The following is a 16,143-nucleotide window of genomic DNA, read 5'->3' on the forward strand; positions in this document are numbered from 1 at the left end:
CCCCAGCTCTAGCCCAACTCCTACTTACCTGCCAGGTGAGATACTATGATCATGAAGGTGCTTCTCCCAGGGCAAGGCTCACCCATTGCACTCTGGGTGTGCTGCCCCTGCGATTTCCCCAAATGTGGGAAACTTGACTGCATAATTTGTGTTTCCCCTGGTCGGCTCTCGTGTAATTCAGATCTCTTTGTCTCAGGTCTCTCTCCAACCTAGTTTGCTGTCTGTTTCCACTTCTCTTTTCTTCAGCCGCTCCCTTCTATACCCTTGTGCACTATCCTGACTTCTCCTCCCGTCTGCTTACTTTGTGCCTTCCAATGCACAATGCAAACTACAGGTAGTGCTGCAGGGCCCACACCCTTTTACTTGCCTTACAGAGCAGCTCTGGAGATGTTACAGTGCCCAGCTGCTGCAAGAAATCAGCTTGAATGCTTCAGGGGATGGGGCATGGCCAACATGAGCCCCACACCAAAGGAGGGTGGAGGTGTTTAATGCGAACTAGGGGTCATCCAAGCACCGCAAAAGGCCGCCATGCCCTGCACGCTCCTTTTCTCTTTTCATATGCAGATGAGGGTTGAAGCCAACTTTGACCCACTGCTTGGATGACATCACCGTATGCAAATCCGTCTTCTGCAGAACTTCCCCCAGGAATGCTTGCACTAGTTGTTGCATTTGGTTTGTTGTTTGGGGGTGCTTCAGTATTAGGCAGCCTTCTGCCCTCCCATGTTCATCTGAAAATATGTGTTCTCCCTGCAGTTGTTGTCCCCAGATGAGAGTTCCCTTGTGCTGCCTCAGTTGAATCTCCTTTACTTGACAGAGATGTGCATGAGCAGCGGCCCTCCCCAGCCCTATTCCAAATCATACTTATTTTGCATAGGAGATACCATGGTCATGAAGATTGTTCTCCCAGGGTGAGGTTCATTCATTGCATTTTGGGTATGCTGACCCCTGTGATTTCCCCAAATGTGGGAAACTTGACTGCATTATTTGTGGTAGTGGGGGACTGTGTTTGTGCTTTCCTCTGGTCAGCTCTGGTAAAAGTCAGATTTCTTTGTCTCAGATTTTCCTCTAGCCTTGTTCTTCTTTCGAGAGTTCCCTTGTGCTGCCTCAGTTGGATCTCCTTCAGTTTACAGGGGGGTACCCGAGCAGCGATCCTCCCCAGCTCTAGCCCAACTCCTACTTACCTGCCAGGTGAGATACTATGATCATGAAGGTGCTTCTCCCAGGGCAAGGCTCACCCATTGCACTCTAGGTGTGCTGCTCCTGCGATTTCCCCAAATGTGGGAAACTTGACTGCATAATTTGTGTTTCCCCTGGTCGGCTCTCGTATAATTCAGATCTCTTTGTCTCAGGTCTCTCTCCAGCCTAGTTTGCTGTCTGTTTCCACTTCTCTTTTCTTGAGCCGCTCCCTTCTATGCCCTTGCGCACTATCCTGACTTCTCCTCCTGTCTGCTTACTTTGTGCCTTCCAACGCACAATGCGAACTACAGGTAGTGCTGCAGGGCCCACACCCTTTTACTTGCCTTACAGAGCAGCTCTGGAGCTGTTACAGTGCCCAGCTGCTGCAAGAAATCAGCTTGAATGCTTCAGGGGCTGGGGCATAGCCAACATGAGCCCCACACCAAAGGAGGGTGGAGGTGTTTAATGCAAACTAGGGGTCAGCCAAGTGCCGCAAAAGGCCACCATGCCCTGCACGCCCCTTTTCTCTTTTCATATGCAGACGAGGGTTGAAGCCAACTTTGACCCACTGCTTGGATGACATCACCATATGCAAATCCATCTGCGGCAGGCCTTCCCCCAGGAATGCTTGCACTAGTTGTTGCATTTGGTTTGTTGTTTGGGGGTGCTTCAGTATTAGGCAGCTTTCTGCCCTCCCATGTTCATCTGAAAATATATGTTCTCCCTGCAGTTGTTGTCCCCAGATGAGAGTTCCCTTGTGCTGCCTCAGTTGAATCTCCTTTACTTGACAGAGATGTGCATGAGCAGCGGCCCTCCCCAGCCCTATTCCAAATCATACTTATTTTGCATAGGAGATACCATGGTCATGAAGATTTTTCTCCCAGGGTGAGGTTCATTCATTGCATTTTGGGTATGCTGACCCCTGTGATTTCCCCAAATGTGGGAAACTCAACTGCATTATTTGTGGTAGTGGGGGACTGTGTTTGTGCTTTCCTCTGGTCAGCTCTAGTAAAAGTCAGATTTCTTTGTCTCACATTTTCCTCTAGCCTTGTTCTTCTTTCGAGAGTTCCCTTGTGCTGCCTTTGTTGGATCTCCTTCACTTTACAGGGGGGTACCCGAGCAGCGACCCTCCCCAGCTCTAGCCCAACTCCTACTTACCTGCCAGGTGAGATACTATGATCATTAAGGTGCTTCTCCCAGGGCAAGGCTCACCCATTGTACTCTGGGTGTGCTGCTCCTGCGATTTCCCCAAATGTGGGAAACTTGACTGCATAATTTGTGTTTCCCCTCGTCGGCTCTCGTATAATTCAGATCTCTTTGTCTCAGGTCTCTCTCCAGCCTAGTTTGCTGTCTGTTTCCACTTCTCTTTTCTTCAGCCGCTCCCTTCTATACCCTTGTGCACTATCCTGACTTCTCCTCCCGTCTGCTTACTTTGTGCCTTCCAATGCACAATGCAAACTACAGGTAGTGCTGCAGGGCCCACACCCTTTTACTTGCCTTACAGAGCAGCTCTGGAGCTGTTACAGTGCCCAGCTGCTGCAAGAAATCTGCTTGAATGCTTCAGGGGATGGGACATGGCCAACATGAGCCCCACACCAAAGGAGGGTGGAGCAGAAGGCTGACTAATACTGAAGCACCCCCAAACAACAAACCAAATGCAACAACTAGTGCAAGCATTCCTGGGGGAAGGCCTGCCGCAGATGGATTTGCATATGGTGATGTCATCCAAGCAGTGGGTCAAAGTTGGCTTCAACCCTCGTCTGCATATGAAAACAGAAAAGGGGCGTGCAGGGCATGGTGGCCTTTTGCGGCGCTTGACCGACCCCTAGTTTGCATTAAACACCTCCACCCTCCTTCGGTGTGGGGCTCATGTTGGCTATGCCCCAGCCCCTGAAGCATTCAAGCTGATTTCTTGCAGCAGCTGGGCACTGTAACAGCTCCAGAGCTGCTCTGTAAGGCAAGTAAAAGGGTGTGGGCCCTGCAGCACTACCTGTAGTTTGCATTGTGCATTGGAAGGCACAAAGTAAGCAGACGGGAGGAGAAGTCAGGATAGTGCACAAGGGTATAGAAGGGAGCGGCTGAAGAAAAGAGAAGTGGAAACAGACAGCAAACTAGGCTGGAGAGAGACAAAGAGATCTGAATTATACGAGAGCCGACCAGGGGAAACACAAATTATGCAGTCAAGTTTCCCACATTTGGGGAAATCGCAGGGGCAGCACACCCAGAGTGCAATGGGTGAGCCTTGCCCTGGGAGAAGCACCTTCATGATCATAGTATCTCACCTGGCAGGTAAGTAGGAGTTGGGCTAGAGCTGGGGAGGGTCGCTGCTCGGGTACCCCCCTGTCAAGTGAAGGAGATCCAACTGAGGCAGCACAAGGGAACTCTCGAAAGAAGAACAAGGCAAGAGGAAAATCTGAGACAAAGAAATCTGACTTTTACCAGAGCTGACCAGAGGAAAGCACAAACACAGTCCCCCACTACCACAAATAATGCAGTTGAGTTTCCCACATTTGGGGAAATCACAGGGGTCAGCATACCCAAAATGCAATGAATGAACCTCACCCTGGGAGAACAATCTTCATGACCATGGTATCTCCTATGCAAAATAAGTATGATTTGGAATAGGGCTGGGGAGGGCCGCTGCTCTGGCACATCTCTGTCAAGTAAAGGAGATTCAACTGAGGCAGCACAAGGGAACTCTCATCTGGGGACAACAACTGCAGGGAGAACACATATTTTCAGATGAACATGGGAGGGCAGAAGGCTGCCTAATACTGAAGCACCCCCAAACAACAAACCAAATGCAACAACTAGTGCAAGCATTCCTGGGGGAAGTTCTGCAGAAGACGGATTTGCATACGGTGATGTCATACAAGCAGTGGGTCAAAGTTGGCTTCAACCCTCATCTGCATATGAAAAGAGAAAAGGGGCGTGCAGGGCATGGCGGCCTTTTGCGGTGCTTGGATGACCCCTAGTTCGCATTAAACACCTCCACCCTCCTTTGGTGTGGGGCTCATGTTGGCCATGCCCCATCCCCTGAAGCATTCAAGCAGATTTCTTGCAGCAGCTGGGCACTGTAACAGCTCCAGAGCTGCTCTGTAAGGCAAGTAAAAGGGTGTGGGCCCTGCAGCACTACCTGTAGTTTGCATTGTGCATTGGAAGGCACAAAGTAAGCAGACGGGAGGAGAAGTCAGGATAGTGCACAAGGGTATAGAAGGGAGCGGCTGAAGAAAAGAGAAGTGGAAACAGACAGCAAACTAGGCTGGAGAGAGACCTGAGACAAAGAGATCTGAATTATACGAGAGCCGACCAGGGGAAACACAAATTATGCAGTCAAGTTTCCCACATTTGGGGAAATCGCAGGGGCAGCACACCCAGAGTGCAATGGGTGAGCCTTGCCCTGGGAGAAGCACCTTCATGATCATAGTATCTCACCTGGCAGGTAAGTAGGAGTTGGGCTAGAGCTGGGGAGGGTCTCTGCTCGGGCACCCCCCTGTCAAGTGAAGGAGATCCAACTGAGGCAGCACAAGGGAACTCTCAAAAGAAGAACAAGGCTCTGAAACAAAGAAATCTGACTTTTACCAGAGCTGACCAGAGGAAAACACAAACACAGTCCCCCACTACCACAAATAAAGCAGTCGAGTTTCCCACATTTGGGGAAATCACAGGGGTCAGCATACCCAGAATGCAATGAATGAACCTCACCCTGGGAGAATAATCTTCATGACCATGGTATCTCCTATGCAAAATAAGTATGATTTGGGATAGAGCTGGGGAGGGCCGCTGCTCAGGCACATCTCTGTCAAGTTAAGGAGATTCAACTGAGGCAGCACAAGGGAACTCTCATCTAGGGACAACAACTGCAGGGAGAACACATATTTTCAGATGAACATGGGAGGGCAGACGGCTGCCTAATACTGAAGCACCCCCAAACAACAAACCAAATGCAACAACTAGTGCAAGCATTCCTGGGGGAAGGCCTGCCGCAGATGGATTTGCATATGGTGATGTCATCCAAGCAGTGGGTCAAAGTTGGCTTCAACCCTCGTCTGCATATGAAAACAGAAAAGGGGCGTGCAGGGCATGGTGGCCTTTTGCTGCGCTTGTCTGACCCCTAGTTTGCATTAAACACCTCCACCCTTCTTCGGTGTGGGGCTCATGTTGGCTATGCCCCAGCCCCTGAAGCATTCAAGCTGATTTCTTGCAGCAGCTTGGCACTGCAACAGCTCCAGAGCTGCTCTGTAAGGCAAGTAAAAGGGTGTGGGCCCTGCAGCACTACCTGTAGTTTGCATTGTGCATTGGAAGGCACAAAGTAAGCAGACGGGAGGAGAAGTCAGGATAGTGCACAAGGGTATAGAAGGGAGCGGCTGAAGAAAAGAGAAGTGGAAACAGACAGCAAACTAGGCTGGAGAGAGACCTGAGACAAAGAGATCTGAATTATACGAGAGCCGACCAGGGGAAACACAAATTATGCAGTCAAGTTTCCCACATTTGGGGAAATCGCAGGAGCAGCACACCCAGAGTACAATGGGTGAGCCTTGCCCTGGGAGAAGCACCTTCATGATCATAGTATCTCACCTGGCAGGTAAGTAGGAGTTGGGCTAGAGCTGGGGAGGGTCGCTGCTCGGGTACCCCCCTGTAAAGTGAAGGAGATCCAACTGAGGCAGCACAAGGGAACTCTCGAAAGAAGAACAAGGCTAAAGGAAAATCTGAGACAAAGAAATCTGACTTTTACCAGAGCTGACCAGAGGAAAGCACAAACACAGTCTCCCACTACCACAAATAATGCAGTCAAGTTTCCCACATTTGGGGAAATCACAGGGGTCAGCATACCCAAAATGCAATGAATGAACCTCACCCTGGGAGAAAAATCTTCATGACCATGGTATCTCCTATGCAAAATAAGTATGATTTGGAATAGGGCTGGGGAGGGCCGCTGCTCATGCACATCTCTGTCAAGTAAAGGAGATTCAACTGAGGCAGCACAAGGGAACTCTCATCTTGGGACAACAACTGCAGGGAGAACATATATTTTCAGATGAACATGGGAGGGCAGAAGGCTGCCTAATACTGAAGCACCCCCAAACAACAAACCAAATGCAACAACTAGTGCAAGCATTCCTGGGGGAAGGCCTGCCGCAGATGGATTTGCATATGGTGATGTCATCCAAGCAGTGGGTCAAAGTTGGCTTCAACCCTCGTCTGCATATGAAAAGAGAAAAGGGGCGTGCAGGGCATGGTGGCCTTTTGCGGCGCTTGGCTGACCCCTAGTTTGCATTAAACACCTCCACCCTCCTTTGGTGTGGGGCTCATGTTGGCTATGCCCCAGCCCCTGAAGCATTCAAGCTGATTTCTTGCAGCAGCTGGGCACTGTAACAGCTCCAGAGCTGCTCTGTAAGGCAAGTAAAAGGGTCTGGGCCCTGCAGCACTACCTGTAGATCGCATTGTGCGTTGGAAGGCACAAAGTAAGCAGACAGGAGGAGAAGTCAGGATAGTGCGCAAGGGCATAGAAGGGAGCGGCTCAAGAAAAGAGAAGTGGAAACAGACAGCAAACTAGGCTGGAGAGAGACCTGAGACAAAGAGATCTGAATTATACGAGAGCCGACCAGGGGAAACACAAATTATGCAGTCAAGTTTCCCACATTTGGGGAAATCGCAGGGGCAGCACACCCAGAGTGCAATGGGTGAGCCTTGCCCTGGGAGAAGCACCTTCATGATCATAGTATCTCACCTGGCAGGTAAGTAGGAGTTGGGCTAGAGCTGGGGAGGGTCGCTGTTCGGGCACCCCCCTGTCAAGTGAAAGAGATCCAACTGAGGCAGCACAAGGGAACTCTCGAAAGAAGAACAAGGCTAGAGGAAGATCTGAGACAAAGAAATCTGACTTTTTCCAGAGCTGACCAGAGGAAAGCACAAACACAGTCCCCCACTACCACAAATAATGCAGTCGAGTTTCCCACATTTGGGGAAATCACAGGGGTCAGCATACCCAGAATGCAATGAATGAACCTCACCTTGGGAGAACAATCTTCATGACCATGGTATCGCCTATGCAAAATAAGTATGATTTGGGATAGGGCTGGGGAGGGCCGCTGCTCAGGCACATCTCTGTCAAGTAAAGGAGATTCAACTGAGGCAGCACAAGGGAACTCTCATCTGGGGACAACAACTGCAGGGAGAACACATATTTTCAGATGAACATGTGAGGGCAGAAGGCTGCCTAATACTGAAGCACCCCCAAACAACAAACCAAATGCAACAACTAGTGCAAGCATTCCTGGGGGAAGGCCTGCAGCAGATGGATTTGCATATGGTGATGTCATCCAAGCAGTGGGTCAAAGTTGGCTTCAACCCTCGTCTGCATATGAAAAGAGAAAAGGGGCGTGCAGGGCATGGCGGCCTTTTGCAGCGCTTGGATGACCCCTAGTTCGCATTACACACCTCCACCCTCCTTCGGTGTGGGGCTCATGTTGGCTATGCCCCAGCCCCTGAAGCATTCAAGCTGATTTCTTGCAGCAGCTGGGCACTGTAACTGCTCCAGAGCTACTCTGTAAAGCAAGTAAAAGGGTGTGGGCCCTGCAGCACTACCTGTAGTTCGCATTGTGCGTTGGAAGGCACGAAGTAAGCAGACGGGAGAAGTCAGGATAGTGCGCAAGGGCATAGAAGGGAGCGGCTCAAGAAAAGAGAAGTGGAAACAGACAGCAAACTAGGCTGGAGAGAGACCTGAGACAAAGAGATCTGAATTATACGAGAGCCGACGAGGGGAAACACAAATTATGCAGTCACGTTTCCCACATTTGGGGAAATCGCAGGAGCAGCACACCCAGAGTGCAATGGTTGAGCCTTGCCCTGGGAGAAGCACCTTCATGATCATAGTATCTCACCTGGCAGGTAAGTAGGAGTTGGGCTAGAGCTGGGGAGGGTCGCTGCTCGGGTTCCCCCCTGTGAAGTGAAGGAGATCCAACTGAGGCAGCACCAGGGAACTCTCAAAAGAAGAACAAGGCTAGAGGAAGATCTGAGACAAAGAAATCTGACTTTTACCAGAGCTGACCAGAGGAAAGCACAAACACAGTCTCCCACTACCACAAATAATGCAGTCAAGTTTCCCACATTTGGGGAAATCACAGGGGTCAGCATACCCAAAATGCAATGAATGAACCTCACCCTGGGAGAAAAATCTTCATGACCATGGTATCTCCTATGCAAAATAAGTATGATTTGGAATAGGGCTGGGGAGGGCCGCTGCTCATGCACATCTCTGTCAAGTAAAGGAGATTCAACTGAGGCAGCACAAGGGAACTCTCATCTTGGGACAACAACTGCAGGGAGAACATATATTTTCAGATGAACATGGGAGGGCAGAGGACTGCCTAATACTGAAGCACCCCCAAACAACAAACCAAATGCAACAACTAGTGCAAGCATTCCTGGGGGAAGGCCTGCCGCAGATGGATTTGCATATGGTGATGTCATCCAAGCAGTGGGTCAAAGTTGGCTTCAACCCTCGTCTGCATATGAAAAGAGAAAAGGGGCGTGCAGGGCATGGTGGCCTTTTGCGGCGCTTGGCTGACCCCTAGTTTGCATTAAACACCTCCACCCTCCTTTGGTGTGGGGCTCATGTTGGCTATGCCCCAGCCCCTGAAGCATTCAAGCTGATTTCTTGCAGCAGCTGGGCACTGTAACAGCTCCAGAGCTGCTCTGTAAGGCAAGTAAAAGGGTGTGGGCCCTGCAGCACTACCTGTAGTTCGCATTGTGCGTTGGAAGGCACAAAGTAAGCAGACAGGAGGAGAAGTCAGGATAGTGCGCAAGGGCATAGAAGTAAGCGGCTCAAGAAAAGAGAAGTGGAAACAGACAGCAAACTAGGCTGGAGAGAGATCTGAGACAAAGAGATCTGAATTATACGAGAGCCGACCAGGGGAAACACAAATTATACAGTCAAGTTTCCCACATTTGGGGAAATCGCAGGAGCAGCACACCCAGAGTGCAATGGGTTAGCCTTGCCCTGGGAGAAGCACCTTCATGATCATAGTATCTCACCTGGCAGGTAAGTAGGAGTTGGGCTAGAGCTGGGGAGGGTCGCTGCTAGGGTACCCCCCTGTAAAGTGAAGGAGATCCAATTAAGGCAGCACAAGGGAACTCTCGAAAGAAGAACAAGGCTAGAGGAAAATCTGAGACAAAGAAATCTGACTTTTACCAGAGCTGACCAGAGGAAAGCACAAACACAGTCCCCCACTACCACAAATAATGCAGTCGAGTTTCCCACATTTGGGGAAATCACAGGGGTCAGCATACCCAGAATGCAATGAATGAACCTAACCCTGGGAGAACAATCTTCATGACCATGGTATCTCCTATGCAAAATAAGTATGATTTGGGATAGGGCTGGTGAGGGCCGCTGCTCAGGCACATCTCTGTCAAGTAAAGGAGATTCAACTGAGGCAGCACAAGGGAACTCTCATCTGGGGACAACAACTGCAGGGAGACCACATCTTTTCAGATGAACATGGGAGGGCGGAAGGCTGCCTAATACTGAAGCACCATCAAATATCAAACCATGGCCCTCATTCCGAGTTGATCGCTCGCAAGGCGATTTTAGCAGAGTTACACACGCTAAGCCGCCGCCTACTGGGAGTGAATCTTAGCTTCTTAAAATTGCGACCGATGTATTCGCAATATTGCGATTACAAACTACTTAGCAGTTTCAGAGTAGCTTCAGACTTACTCTGCATCTGCGATCAGTTCAGTGCTTGTCGTTCCTGGTTTGACGTCACAAACACTCCCAGAGTTCGCCCAGACACTCCCCCGTTTCTCCGGCCACTCCTGCGTTTTTTCCGGAAACTGTAGCGTTTTTTCCCACACGCCCATAAAACGGCCTGTTTCCGCCCAGTAACACCCATTTCCTGTCAATCACATTACGATCGCCGGAGCGAAGAAAAAGCCGTGAGTAAAAATACTTTCTTCATTGTAAAATTACTTGGCGCAGTCGCAGTGCGAATATTGCGCATGCGTACTAAGCAGAATTTCACTGCGATGCGATGAAATTTACAGAGCGAACGACTCGGAATGAGGGCCCATATGCAACAACTAGTACAAGCACTCCTGGGGGAAGGTCTGCAGCAGACGGATTTGCATACGGTGATGTAAATCCAAGCAGTGGGCCAAAGTTGACTGGAACCCTCATCTGCATATGAAAAGAGAAAAGGGGCATGCAGGGCATGGCGGCCTTTTGCAGTGCTTGGATGACCCCTAGTTCGCATTAAACACCCCCACCCTCCTTTGGTGTGGGGCTCATGTTGGCCATGCCCCATCCCCTGATGCATTCAAGCTGATTTCTTGCAGCAGCTGGGCACTGTAACAGCTCCAGAGCTGTTCTGTAAGGCAAGTAAAAGTGTGTGGGCCCTGCAGCACCACCTGTTGTTCGCATTGTGCGTTGGAAGGCACAAATTAAGCAGACGGGAGGAGAAGTCAGGATAGTGCGCAAGGGCATTCTTTTCTCTTAGTCCGGGGTCAAGGCTTCCACTTCTCTTTTCTTCAGCCGCTCCCTTCTATACCCTTGTGCACTATCCTGACTTCTCCTCCCGTCTGCTTACTTTGTGCCTTCCAATGCACAATGCAAACTACAGGTAGTGCTGCAGGGCCCACACCCTTTTACTTGCCTTACAGAGCAGCTCTGGAGCTGTTACAGTGCCCAGCTGCTGCAAGAAATCAGCTTGAATGCTCCAGGGGATGGGGCATGGCCAACATGAGCCCCACACCAAAGGAGGGTGGAGGTGTTTAATGCGAACTAGGGGTCATCCAAGCACCGCAAAAGGCCGCCATGCCCTGCACGCCCCTTTTCTCTTTTCATATGCAGATGAGGGTTGAAGCCAACTTTGACCCACTGCTTGGATGACATCACCGTATGCAAATCCGTCTTCTGCAGAACTTCCCCCAGGAATGCTTGCACTAGTTGTTGCATTTGGTTTGTTGTTTGGGGGTGCTTCAGTATTAGGCAGCCTTCTGCCCTCCCATGTTCATCTGAAAATATGTGTTCTCCCTGCAGTTGTTGTCCCCAGATGAGAGTTCCCTTGTGCTGCCTCAGTTAAATCTCCTTTACTTGACAGAGATGTGCATGAGCAGCGGCCCTCCCCAGCCCTATTCCAAATCATACTTATTTTGCATAGGAGATACCATGGTCATGAAGATTTTTCTCCCAGGGTGAGGTTCATTCATTGCATTTTGGGTATGCTGACCCCTGTGATTTCCCCAAATGTGGGAAACTCAACTGCATTATTTGTGGTAGTGGGGGACTGTGTTTGTGCTTTCCTCTGGTCAGCTCTGGTAAAAGTCAGATTTCTTTGTCTCAGATTTTCCTCTAGCCTTGTTCTTCTTTCGAGAGTTCCCTTGTGCTGCCTTAATTGGATCTCCTTCACTTTACAGGGGGGTACCCTAGCAGCGACCCTCCCCAGCTCTAGCCCAACTCCTACTTACCTGCCAGGTGAGATACTATGATCATGAAGGTGCTTCTCCCAGGGCAAGGCAAACCCATTGCACTCTGGGTGTGCTGCTCCTGCGATTTCCCCAAATGTGGGAAACTTGACTGTATAATTTGTGTTTCCCCTGGTCGGCTCTCGTATAATTCAGATCTCTTTGTCTCAGATCTCTCTCCAGCCTAGTTTGCTGTCTGTTTCCACTTCTCTTTTCTTGAGCCGCTTACTTCTATGCCCTTGCGCACTATCCTGACTTCTCCTCCTGTCTGCTTACTTTGTGCCTTCCAACGCACAATGCGAACTACAGGTAGTGCTGCAGGGCCCACACCCTTTTACTTGCCTTACAGAGCAGCTCTGGAGCTGTTACAGTGCCCAGCTGCTGCAAGAAATCAGCTTGAATGCTTCAGGGGCTGGGGCATAGCCAACATGAGCCCCACACCAAAGGAGGGTGGAGGTGTTTAATGCAAACTAGGGGTCAGCCAAGCGCCGCAAAAGGCCACCATGCCCTGCACGCCCCTTTTCTCTTTTCATATGCAGACGAGGGTTGAAGCCAACTTTGACCCACTGCTTGGATGACATCACCATATGCAAATCCATCTGCGGCAGGCCTTCCCCCAGGAATGCTTGCACTAGTTGTTGCATTTGGTTTGTTGTTTGGGGGTGCTTCAGTATTAGGCAGTCCTCTGCCCTCCCATGTTCATCTGAAAATATATGTTCTCCCTGCAGTTGTTGTCCCAAGATGAGAGTTCCCTTGTGCTGCCTCAGTTGAATCTCCTTTACTTGACAGAGATGTGCATGAGCAGCGGCCCTCCCCAGCCCTATTCCAAATCATACTTATTTTGCATAGGAGATACCATGGTCATGAAGATTTTTCTCCCAGGGTGAGGTTCATTCATTGCATTTTGGGTATGCTGACCCCTGTGATTTCCCCAAATGTGGGAAACTTGACTGCATTATTTGTGGTAGTGGGAGACTGTGTTTGTGCTTTCCTCTGGTCAGCTCTGGTAAAAGTCAGATTTCTTTGTCTCAGATCTTCCTCTAGCCTTGTTCTTCTTTCGAGAGTTCCCTGGTGCTGCCTCAGTTGGATCTCCTTCACTTCACAGGGGGGAACCCGAGCAGCGACCCTCCCCAGCTCTAGCCCAACTCCTACTTACCTGCCAGGTGAGATACTATGATCATGAAGGTGCTTCTCCCAGGGCAAGGCTCAACCATTGCACTCTGGGTGTGCTGCTCCTGCGATTTCCCCAAATGTGGGAAACGTGACTGCATAATTTGTGTTTCCCCTAGTCGGCTCTCGTATAATTCAGATCTCTTTGTCTCAGGTCTCTCTCCAGCCTAGTTTGCTGTCTGTTTCCACTTCTCTTTTCTTGAGCCGCTCCCTTCTATGCCCTTGCGCACTATCCTGACTTCTCCCGTCTGCTTACTTCGTGCCTTCCAACGCACAATGCGAACTACAGGTAGTGCTGCAGGGCCCACACCCTTTTACTTGCCTTACAGAGTAGCTCTGGAGCAGTTACAGTGCCCAGCTGCTGCAAGAAATCAGCTTGAATGCTTCAGGGGCTGGGGCATAGCCAACATGAGCCCCACACCGAAGGAGGGTGGAGGTGTGTAATGCGAACTAGGGGTCATCCAAGCGCTGCAAAAGGCCGCCATGCCCTGCACGCCCCTTTTCTCTTTTCATATGCAGACGAGGGTTGAAGCCAACTTTGACCCACTGCTTGGATGACATCACCATATGCAAATCCATCTGCTGCAGGCCTTCCCCCAGGAATGCTTGCACTAGTTGTTGCATTTGGTTTGTTGTTTGGGGGTGCTTCAGTATTAGGCAGCCTTCTGCCCTCACATGTTCATCTGAAAATATGTGTTCTCCCTGCAGTTGTTGTCCCCAGATGAGAGTTCCCTTGTGCTGCCTCAGTTGAATCTCCTTTACTTGACAGAGATGTGCCTGAGCAGCGGCCCTCCCCAGCCCTATCCCAAATCATACTTATTTTGCATAGGCGATACCATGGTCATGAAGATTGTTCTCCCAAGGTGAGGTTCATTCATTGCATTCTGGGTATGCTGACCCCTGTGATTTCCCCAAATGTGGGAAACTCGACTGCATTATTTGTGGTAGTGGGGGACTGTGTTTGTGCTTTCCTCTGGTCAGCTCTGGAAAAAGTCAGATTTCTTTGTCTCAGATCTTCCTCTAGCCTTGTTCTTCTTTCGAGAGTTCCCTTGTGCTGCCTCAGTTGGATCTCTTTCACTTGACAGGGGGGTGCCCGAACAGCGACCCTCCCCAGCTCTAGCCCAACTCCTACTTACCTGCCAGGTGAGATACTATGATCATGAAGGTGCTTCTCCCAGGGCAAGGCTCACCCATTGCACTCTGGGTGTGCTGCCCCTGCGATTTCCCCAAATGTGGGAAACTTGACTGCATAATTTGTGTTTCCCCTGGTCGGCTCTCGTATAATTCAGATCTCTTTGTCTCAGGTCTCTCTCCAGCCTAGTTTGCTGTCTGTTTCCACTTCTCTTTTCTTGAGCCGCTCCCTTCTATGCCCTTGCGCACTATCCTGACTTCTCCTCCTGTCTGCTTACTTTGTGCCTTCCAACGCACAATGCGATCTACAGGTAGTGCTGCAGGGCCCAGACCCTTTTACTTGCCTTACAGAGCAGCTCTGGAGCTGTTACAGTGCCCAGCTGCTGCAAGAAATCAGCTTGAATGCTTCAGGGGCTGGGGCATAGCCAACATGAGCCCCACACCAAAGGAGGGTGGAGGTGTTTAATGCAAACTAGGGGTCAGCCAAGCGCCGCAAAAGGCCACCATGCCCTGCACGCCCCTTTTCTCTTTTCATATGCAGACGAGGGTTGAAGCCAACTTTGACCCACTGCTTGGATGACATCACCATATGCAAATCCATCTGCGGCAGGCCTTCCCCCAGGAATGCTTGCACTAGTTGTTGCATTTGGTTTGTTGTTTGGGGGTGCTTCAGTATTAGGCAGCCTTCTGCCCTCCCATGTTCATCTGAAAATATATGTTCTCCCTGCAGTTGTTGTCCCAAGATGAGAGTTCCCTTGTGCTGCCTCAGTTGAATCTCCTTTACTTGACAGAGATGTGCATGAGCAGCGGCCCTCCCCAGCCCTATTCCAAATCATACTTATTTTGCATAGGAGATACCATGGTCATGAAGATTTTTCTCCCAGGGTGAGGTTCATTCATTGCATTTTGGGTATGCTGACCCCTGTGATTTCCCCAAATGTGGGAAACTTGACTGCATTATTTGTGGTAGTGGGAGACTGTGTTTGTGCTTTCCTCTGGTCAGCTCTGGTAAAAGTCAGATTTCTTTGTCTCAGATTTTCCTTTAGCCTTGTTCTTCTTTCGAGAGTTCCCTTGTGCTGCCTCAGTTGGATCTCCTTCACTTTACAGGGGGGTACCCGAGCAGCGACCCTCCCCAGCTCTAGCCCAACTCCTACTTACCTGCCAGGTGAGATACTATGATCATGAAGGTGCTTCTCCCAGGGCAAGGCTCACCCATTGTACTCTGGGTGTGCTGCTCCTGCGATTTCCCCAAATGTGGGAAACTTGACTGCATAATTTGTGTTTCCCCTGGTCGGCTCTCGTATAATTCAGATCTCTTTGTCTCAGGTCTCTCTCCAGCCTAGTTTGCTGTCTGTTTCCACTTCTCTTTTCTTCAGCCGCTCCCTTCTATACCCTTGTGCACTATCCTGACTTCTCCTCCCGTCTGCTTACTTTGTGCCTTCCAATGCACAATGCAAACTACAGGTAGTGCTGCAGGGCCCACACCCTTTTACTTGCCTTACAGAGCAGCTCTGGAGCTGTTGCAGTGCCAAGCTGCTGCAAGAAATCAGCTTGAATGCTTCAGGGGCTGGGGCATAGCCAACATGAGCCCCACACCGAAGAAGGGTGGAGGTGTTTAATGCAAACTAGGGGTCAGACAAGCGCAGCAAAAGGCCACCATGCCCTGCACGCCCCTTTTCTGTTTTCATATGCAGACGAGGGTTGAAGCCAACTTTGACCCACTGCTTGGATGACATCACCATATGCAAATCCATCTGCGGCAGGCCTTCCCCCAGGAATGCTTGCACTAGTTGTTGCATTTGGTTTGTTGTTTGGGGGTGCTTCAGTATTAGGCAGCCGTCTGCCCTCCCATGTTCATCTGAAAATATGTGTTCTCCCTGCAGTTGTTGTCCCTAGATGAGAGTTCCCTTGTGCTGCCTCAGTTGAATCTCCTTAACTTGACAGAGATGTGCCTGAGCAGCGGCCCTCCCCAGCTCTATCCCAAATCATACTTATTTTGCATAGGAGATACCATGGTCATGAAGATTATTCTCCCAGGGTGAGGTTCATTCATTGCATTCTGGGTATGCTGACCCCTGTGATTTCCCCAAATGTGGGAAACTCGACTGCTTTATTTGTGGTAGTGGGGGACTGTGTTTGTGTTTTCCTCTGGTCAGCTCTGGTAAAAGTCAGATTTCTTTGTTTCAGAGCCTTGTTCTTCTT

At 50.1% G+C, this 16,143-nt stretch overlaps 23 non-coding genes and 3 pseudogenes across 23 annotated transcripts; 14 read left to right on the plus strand and 12 right to left on the minus strand.

Moving 5' to 3' along the window:
* The first annotated feature begins 20 nt into the window (after positions 1-20).
* LOC135048912 (U1 spliceosomal RNA) lies at positions 21-183 on the plus strand. Its single transcript, XR_010240703.1, has one exon. It is a non-coding gene; the product is annotated as a U1 spliceosomal RNA (small nuclear RNA).
* Positions 184-857: 674 nt separating this feature from the next.
* LOC135049019 (U1 spliceosomal RNA) lies at positions 858-1,021 on the plus strand. The gene has a single exon (XR_010240792.1). It is a non-coding gene; the product is annotated as a U1 spliceosomal RNA (small nuclear RNA).
* Positions 1,022-1,173: 152 nt separating this feature from the next.
* On the plus strand, positions 1,174-1,336 carry LOC135048976 (U1 spliceosomal RNA). Its single transcript, XR_010240756.1, has one exon. It is a non-coding gene; the product is annotated as a U1 spliceosomal RNA (small nuclear RNA).
* Positions 1,337-2,010: 674 nt separating this feature from the next.
* On the plus strand, positions 2,011-2,174 carry LOC135049007 (U1 spliceosomal RNA). Its single transcript, XR_010240781.1, has one exon. It is a non-coding gene; the product is annotated as a U1 spliceosomal RNA (small nuclear RNA).
* A 152-nt stretch (positions 2,175-2,326) lies between these two features.
* Positions 2,327-2,462, plus strand: LOC135048973 (U1 spliceosomal RNA; annotated as a pseudogene).
* An 848-nt stretch (positions 2,463-3,310) lies between these two features.
* Positions 3,311-3,473, minus strand: LOC135048915 (U1 spliceosomal RNA). Its single transcript, XR_010240706.1, has one exon. It is a non-coding gene; the product is annotated as a U1 spliceosomal RNA (small nuclear RNA).
* Positions 3,474-3,625: 152 nt separating this feature from the next.
* LOC135049009 (U1 spliceosomal RNA) lies at positions 3,626-3,789 on the minus strand. The gene has a single exon (XR_010240783.1). It is a non-coding gene; the product is annotated as a U1 spliceosomal RNA (small nuclear RNA).
* A 674-nt stretch (positions 3,790-4,463) lies between these two features.
* LOC135048924 (U1 spliceosomal RNA) lies at positions 4,464-4,626 on the minus strand. The gene has a single exon (XR_010240714.1). It is a non-coding gene; the product is annotated as a U1 spliceosomal RNA (small nuclear RNA).
* Positions 4,627-4,768: 142 nt separating this feature from the next.
* LOC135049037 (U1 spliceosomal RNA) lies at positions 4,769-4,932 on the minus strand. Its single transcript, XR_010240809.1, has one exon. It is a non-coding gene; the product is annotated as a U1 spliceosomal RNA (small nuclear RNA).
* A 674-nt stretch (positions 4,933-5,606) lies between these two features.
* Positions 5,607-5,769, minus strand: LOC135048949 (U1 spliceosomal RNA). The gene has a single exon (XR_010240737.1). It is a non-coding gene; the product is annotated as a U1 spliceosomal RNA (small nuclear RNA).
* A 152-nt stretch (positions 5,770-5,921) lies between these two features.
* Positions 5,922-6,085, minus strand: LOC135048902 (U1 spliceosomal RNA). Its single transcript, XR_010240694.1, has one exon. It is a non-coding gene; the product is annotated as a U1 spliceosomal RNA (small nuclear RNA).
* A 674-nt stretch (positions 6,086-6,759) lies between these two features.
* LOC135048925 (U1 spliceosomal RNA) lies at positions 6,760-6,922 on the minus strand. The gene has a single exon (XR_010240715.1). It is a non-coding gene; the product is annotated as a U1 spliceosomal RNA (small nuclear RNA).
* A 152-nt stretch (positions 6,923-7,074) lies between these two features.
* On the minus strand, positions 7,075-7,238 carry LOC135048895 (U1 spliceosomal RNA). The gene has a single exon (XR_010240687.1). It is a non-coding gene; the product is annotated as a U1 spliceosomal RNA (small nuclear RNA).
* Positions 7,239-7,936: 698 nt separating this feature from the next.
* On the minus strand, positions 7,937-8,072 carry LOC135048982 (U1 spliceosomal RNA; annotated as a pseudogene).
* Positions 8,073-8,224: 152 nt separating this feature from the next.
* On the minus strand, positions 8,225-8,388 carry LOC135048903 (U1 spliceosomal RNA). The gene has a single exon (XR_010240695.1). It is a non-coding gene; the product is annotated as a U1 spliceosomal RNA (small nuclear RNA).
* Positions 8,389-9,062: 674 nt separating this feature from the next.
* LOC135048962 (U1 spliceosomal RNA) lies at positions 9,063-9,225 on the minus strand. Its single transcript, XR_010240748.1, has one exon. It is a non-coding gene; the product is annotated as a U1 spliceosomal RNA (small nuclear RNA).
* A 152-nt stretch (positions 9,226-9,377) lies between these two features.
* Positions 9,378-9,541, minus strand: LOC135049027 (U1 spliceosomal RNA). Its single transcript, XR_010240800.1, has one exon. It is a non-coding gene; the product is annotated as a U1 spliceosomal RNA (small nuclear RNA).
* A 1,778-nt stretch (positions 9,542-11,319) lies between these two features.
* On the plus strand, positions 11,320-11,483 carry LOC135049008 (U1 spliceosomal RNA). The gene has a single exon (XR_010240782.1). It is a non-coding gene; the product is annotated as a U1 spliceosomal RNA (small nuclear RNA).
* A 152-nt stretch (positions 11,484-11,635) lies between these two features.
* Positions 11,636-11,798, plus strand: LOC135048971 (U1 spliceosomal RNA). The gene has a single exon (XR_010240753.1). It is a non-coding gene; the product is annotated as a U1 spliceosomal RNA (small nuclear RNA).
* Positions 11,799-12,472: 674 nt separating this feature from the next.
* On the plus strand, positions 12,473-12,636 carry LOC135048904 (U1 spliceosomal RNA). Its single transcript, XR_010240696.1, has one exon. It is a non-coding gene; the product is annotated as a U1 spliceosomal RNA (small nuclear RNA).
* Positions 12,637-12,788: 152 nt separating this feature from the next.
* On the plus strand, positions 12,789-12,923 carry LOC135048983 (U1 spliceosomal RNA; annotated as a pseudogene).
* Positions 12,924-13,622: 699 nt separating this feature from the next.
* On the plus strand, positions 13,623-13,786 carry LOC135048896 (U1 spliceosomal RNA). Its single transcript, XR_010240688.1, has one exon. It is a non-coding gene; the product is annotated as a U1 spliceosomal RNA (small nuclear RNA).
* Positions 13,787-13,938: 152 nt separating this feature from the next.
* LOC135048926 (U1 spliceosomal RNA) lies at positions 13,939-14,101 on the plus strand. The gene has a single exon (XR_010240716.1). It is a non-coding gene; the product is annotated as a U1 spliceosomal RNA (small nuclear RNA).
* Positions 14,102-14,775: 674 nt separating this feature from the next.
* On the plus strand, positions 14,776-14,939 carry LOC135048907 (U1 spliceosomal RNA). The gene has a single exon (XR_010240698.1). It is a non-coding gene; the product is annotated as a U1 spliceosomal RNA (small nuclear RNA).
* Positions 14,940-15,091: 152 nt separating this feature from the next.
* LOC135048950 (U1 spliceosomal RNA) lies at positions 15,092-15,254 on the plus strand. The gene has a single exon (XR_010240738.1). It is a non-coding gene; the product is annotated as a U1 spliceosomal RNA (small nuclear RNA).
* Positions 15,255-15,928: 674 nt separating this feature from the next.
* LOC135049038 (U1 spliceosomal RNA) lies at positions 15,929-16,092 on the plus strand. The gene has a single exon (XR_010240810.1). It is a non-coding gene; the product is annotated as a U1 spliceosomal RNA (small nuclear RNA).
* Positions 16,093-16,143: the final 51 nt, after the last annotated feature.

The sequence above is a fragment of the Pseudophryne corroboree genome, unplaced genomic scaffold, assembly GCF_028390025.1.
Source record: "Pseudophryne corroboree isolate aPseCor3 unplaced genomic scaffold, aPseCor3.hap2 scaffold_984, whole genome shotgun sequence".
Taxonomy (NCBI): Eukaryota; Metazoa; Chordata; class Amphibia; order Anura; family Myobatrachidae; genus Pseudophryne; species Pseudophryne corroboree.